This window comes from Anser brachyrhynchus (genome assembly GCF_964034855.1).
Source record: "Anser brachyrhynchus genome assembly, chromosome: 2".
Taxonomy (NCBI): Eukaryota; Metazoa; Chordata; class Aves; order Anseriformes; family Anatidae; genus Anser; species Anser brachyrhynchus.
Genome location: NC_137695.1, coordinates 131,805,566 through 131,810,829, shown reverse-complemented (window position 1 = coordinate 131,810,829; position 5,264 = coordinate 131,805,566).

Below are 5,264 nucleotides of genomic sequence, written 5' to 3'. Positions count from 1 at the left end.
TCCATGTGTGGCTTCTATTTCTTTGCTGAAATACAACTGTGAAGGAATAGCAATTATCCTAGTAGATATCTGAGTTTCTAGTAGTAGCACTGATAACAAGAGAAACTTTCTATAGAAGTTTTAGATGTTTTTGTTTTTCTATGTACAGCAAACACTAATAAGCAGGGAGTAATTTTGAAGATTTGAGCTCTGAAGTTGCTGCTATTGCAGTTGTTTTGAGGATTTGTTTTTATTTTTATTTTTTTGATAATTTTTTTGTTTTGTGAACTAGTCCACAGTCATGAACCCCCAAGGAAGGGAAGAAAGATGCAAGAGACCATCCCTTCATAGAATACTAGGTCTAGGGGATCTTTCTTCCTATCATTCCTGTCTTCATTTCAGTTAAATCTTTGTCCCAGAGTGAGAGCACTCAGATTTCTGGGCAGATGCAACATTGAAAACCAGATAAGTGTTATTGCTGTGATGTATAAGACATACTTTAAGGGATGTTAGGGTATTGAACTGTGTCCTCACATGCATGTTTATTTGTTTGAACTTTGAGAATGGGTAACTCAGTGGCCCTTGTGGGTCCCTTCCAACGCGGGATATTGTAACATCAGAGAAGAAATTCACCCCCTCAGTGCAGAAACCATCAGGGTGGGTTTCACCTGGCACTGGGCCATGGCTCACCTGATGAAAGCACTGGCCTAATAAATGGGACTCTGGGCTCAACTCCCAGTGCTGGCTGAGTCTCAGCTATGTTGAAAGTTTGGTAGGTTCTGCACAAGCTTTTGTTGAGCCTTCAGGAGTAGTATTTTGAGCTGTTTTCATGTTTTTCAGCACAATCTTCATGGGGACCTTTACCCCTTTTGCCCATTTTAAAATCTTCACGGAGATCTTAAATGCTCGTTGTTTCATGCTCAGCACTCCTGTGACTCAAGAGTCATCAAAGTGCTCTCCAAAACAGGAATTTGTCCCAGCTCTGCATCTGGGAGGTATTGTATTACCTCTACTTTGAAAATGAGGAAGAAAGCAATTACATGATTCACTCTAATTGCATAGTAAGCCAGTTGGTGTTGTCCTCGTGTTACTGCTGATCCCATAGACCTGTCAGCAGGTTAAAATTAGATGATTTGCTGATCTGGTGAGTCTACTGTCTGTATACAGGAACTGTGTCTTGGGATGTCTTGACTGAATTTCAAGTAAATCTAAATATCCCAGATCGTAAATTATTAGCCTGTTCTAGACTTTATAATACTCTTTTCTTCCATCACATTAAACAGGACGCTAGGGAATTTGCTTTAATGTGGTGGAGAAAGAAGCCTCTGCTCTCTGAATCCCCTGGGAATTAATGCCTTTCATCTAGAAGAAATCGCAGCTGTTTTATGGAAATATTGAGGATGACTATGAAATGCTTCTCGGTCATTTGGTTTGCAATTAATGTTGTTCTGTCAGGTATCGCTCATCTAGCAAGTGCCTAATGGGAGAAGGTTGCACATTGACCTTTCAAGATCTCATCGCAGCTTTGCATGTTTGACAATAAATAAGTAAATTTAACAATGCAGTTTAGGAAGGATCTGCACTATATGGCAAACCTCCTACAGAATCTTTGTTTTCAGATTTCCTGTGACTCTTCCCTAGAAGACCTCAGCGGTTTTAATAACCATCTTACTGGATAGCTCATGATGGGAAGGGCTCCCTCATTCTGTAGTACCTATACTTTTGTTACAGAGATAAGCAGAGGCATCAGGTAAGAAATCTGCCTTATTATGGCAGTTACTCTGTACAGTTACAGAAAGTCTTGCCCTGAGTTTATTTTTTGTGTGTGTTGATGTATTAATATAGAAAACTTAGCTTGTAGGGTAATGTTAACTTGATTAAACCATTATGCAATTCTTCTTTGAGTTGAGTAAGGGGATAGTAACTTCCATGGTAACAAGCAGATGAGAAAACTGTGTCATTGTGTGTAATCTTTTGAAAGAAAAATCAAAACCAGACAATCAGTGAAATGGTGACGGTGTCTATAGAGGTGGTGTTTCTGCTTGCATGTGCAAGGAGGGCCCAGATAAGCAAGCCTCTTGTGGTAATCATTTCTTTTTCAGTCACCAATCAGATCCAGCTTAATCATCCCTACTTAAATGAGCAATTAAAAAAATAAGGTGAGTGTTGCAAAATTAATGGCAAGCTGATGTGTTAAGAAGGAGTATTAACAAAAAAAAAAAAAAGTTAAATCTTGGTGTTAGTTAACTTGAAAAAGACAGCATGTGCAAATGACTACTTTTATCTTTTGCTCCTGGGATGCTGGAGTCACCTTCTGTGTGCCCCGCGAATGTTTCAGTTCTGCATCTAGAAATCCATGACAAGGCCAATATATTTCACTTCCCAAATGACACGTTACAAAATACTCATGATATTCCAAAGGTCAGAGCGCAAGATCTCTTCTCTCAACAAAGGGACTTCTCTGTTCTGCCTCTGGTGAAGCAAATGTTGGCTCAGATTTCAGTTTACTCAGACACAATATGTGCTCTAGACAGATTCTCAGTTTACATAAATTAATGTCCTGACTACTTACCATTTTCCCCCATCATTTTTTTCTCCTGTCTTTTGTGAAACAAAACCCTTTGTGTTCAACCACAAGTATCTGATACAACACAGAGATAAGATCCACAGTCAAGTTAATCCCATATTACCAACATTTTCTAGAATTTCTCAGTCCACAAAGTAGGATTGTTTCTCCCAGCTCAGGAAGCTTATTCAATTAGATGTGTTTTTTTGTTTGATTGTTGTTGGTGGTGGGTTTTGTTTTGTTTTCTGGCAGAGCTTCCAAGGCATTGGTAGCTGAAGGTTTTAACCCATGAAATATGAGGTGATCTCTGCTACTTACATTCAGCTATTAACTTTTGAAGTGTTATTACAGCCATAGGAAAGTCATTAATAACACAACCCATTTAACTAGGTCATCCATACGTGGTCTCCTTTGTTTGTATTACAGGAAATGACCTAAACCAAGGGCATCATTTTTTGGAGCACTCTCACTCTTTGCCTTCATAATACCACTGAAGAAAGTCAAGCACGGGGATTAAAGTAAACGGGGTGGTGGTTTCAGAGCATTGCTGAGGAGCCCCGAGCTACCTGCTCTTGCCACCAAATTTGCAACAGCCACGATTCCTACCTTAGTTAAGTGCCTTGGTTTTATCTGGGATAGAGTTAATTTTCTTCCTAGTAGCTGGCATGGTGCTGTGTTTTGGATTTAGGATGAGAATAATGCTGATAACACCCCAATGTTTTAGTTGTTGCTGAGCAGTGCTTACACAGCCCCAAGGACTGTTTGGCTTCTCACACTGCCCTGCCAGTGAGGAGGCTGGGGGTGCACGAGGAGCTGGGAGGGGACACAGCCAGGGCAGCTGACCCAAACTGGCCACAGGGGTGTCCCATAACATATGGTGACATGCTGAACAATGGGAGGGGAAGGTTGGCTGGGGATGGGGCCCACTGCTTGGGGTCTGGCTGGGCATCAGTCAGCGGGTGGTAAGCAATTGCACTGTGCAACAGTTGTTCTGTATATTCCTTTATCATAATTATTATTTTCCTTTCCTTTGTTGTCCTATTAAACTGTCTTTATCTCAACCCACAAGTTTTACTGTTTCCATGATTCTCTCCCCCATGTCACTGGGAGGCAGTGAGTGAACGGCTGTGTGGTGCTTAGCTGCCTGCTGGGTTAAACCACGACACCAAGACACTCCAACAGCCTTTTGTTGCAGATGAAGGGCTTGTTCTCTCAAACTCTTGCGGATATAGTGTAAAAAGTACACTTGTAATGCACAGTGAAAGAACTAAAGCACTATATGTATGATTTATTCTCCTTGTTGGTATTCTCCTATTATGATTTCCTCTTTCCAGACTATTATAATCCTTCAAGATGAACATTGTGTAGTGCCCTACTTCAGCTACTACTGTGGTACCTGACTTGGGATACTTAAGATGCTCCAGGGCATAGCAATACTTCTTTAAGCCTAGAGAAGCTTTTTCTGGAGAAGCCTGTAAATGACCGTAATTGCACATAGTTCTTGCACTAGAACTAGATTTCAAGCTGCAGAATTCATTCCTAGTGGTCAAAGAGCCCAAACCCAGTCCAGCTCTACTGTGTAGCCAGTTTTGAAGATGGGGCCAATCTGCCGAACTGGGGGGGAAAAGGGGGGGGGGGGGGGGGGGGGGTGGAGGAAGCGGTGTCTCCTTTTCAAGCATCACTTTCTAGCAGGCCTTTTTCCTTCCACTACGAGCAATAAGAAAGCCTGAAGCCGGGTCTTGTGTGAGACTCGCAGCCTTTGAGCCTTCGGTGGCGTCCCGCTGAACGCCGAGCCCAGAGCTCCGCCTGGAGGCCGCTGAGGCGCAGCTCGGCGCCTGCCGTGGGCGGCACAGGGGCAGGCCCGGCCGACTGCGGCTCCTTCAGCGGCTGTGCCCTTCGGTGTGCTGAGTCCAACCCAAATATACACATATGCCTGGGTATATACAGAATATGATGTATATATCTTTGTATAGATGTATATGAAGTGTACATTTTATTTCTTGCACGCTGATGTCATACTAGTGAGAGGTATCGAGGTCTGTCACCTGTGTGGGAACAGACCTCTAGCTCAGAACGATTACACCTCCGCTGCTTTTCTTATATTTACTTGCTCACAAAGCTCAGCTCCTCAGTTTAAACACGTTAAAATCCACTAAAACGTAGGAGAGGCCGGTGGCTGCTCTTTGAGAAGGCCAGCTGTGGGGGCACCAGCACGGCACAGCCTCAAATTGGGCTGGGCAGCACCAGGTCAGACAGCACAGCAGGGGTAAGGGTGTGGTGAGAGGGTGTTTGCCCCAAACTCGTCTTGGTAAAGCAAAGACAACCATCAACTGGATTAGACAGCAGCTAAGAGATTACCAGACTTCTGGTAAAAACTAGTTTATCTGTTGCACTGCCAGCACTGGTCCCAAGTGTGTCATGAATTGCCAGTTACTTACTTGTTGATAAGCCAGTAAATCACTCGGATCCCAATTTGATTTAAATCACATGAACTAGGCAGGTTTTGCCTGCAATATACACCAGACTGAACAGTGTTGCATTGGCAACCTTTGCAAGTCTCTGCAATCGGGACAGATGTGAGAAAACATGACAGCTACGTGAGATTAGACTTGTGATACTTGGCATTACTTCAATGTACAAGCTAGTCCCTGCTCCTTAGTGATCTATTCCCTATACATGCCTATGTCCTTCTCTCCTGATGGCTATACACACATGGGGC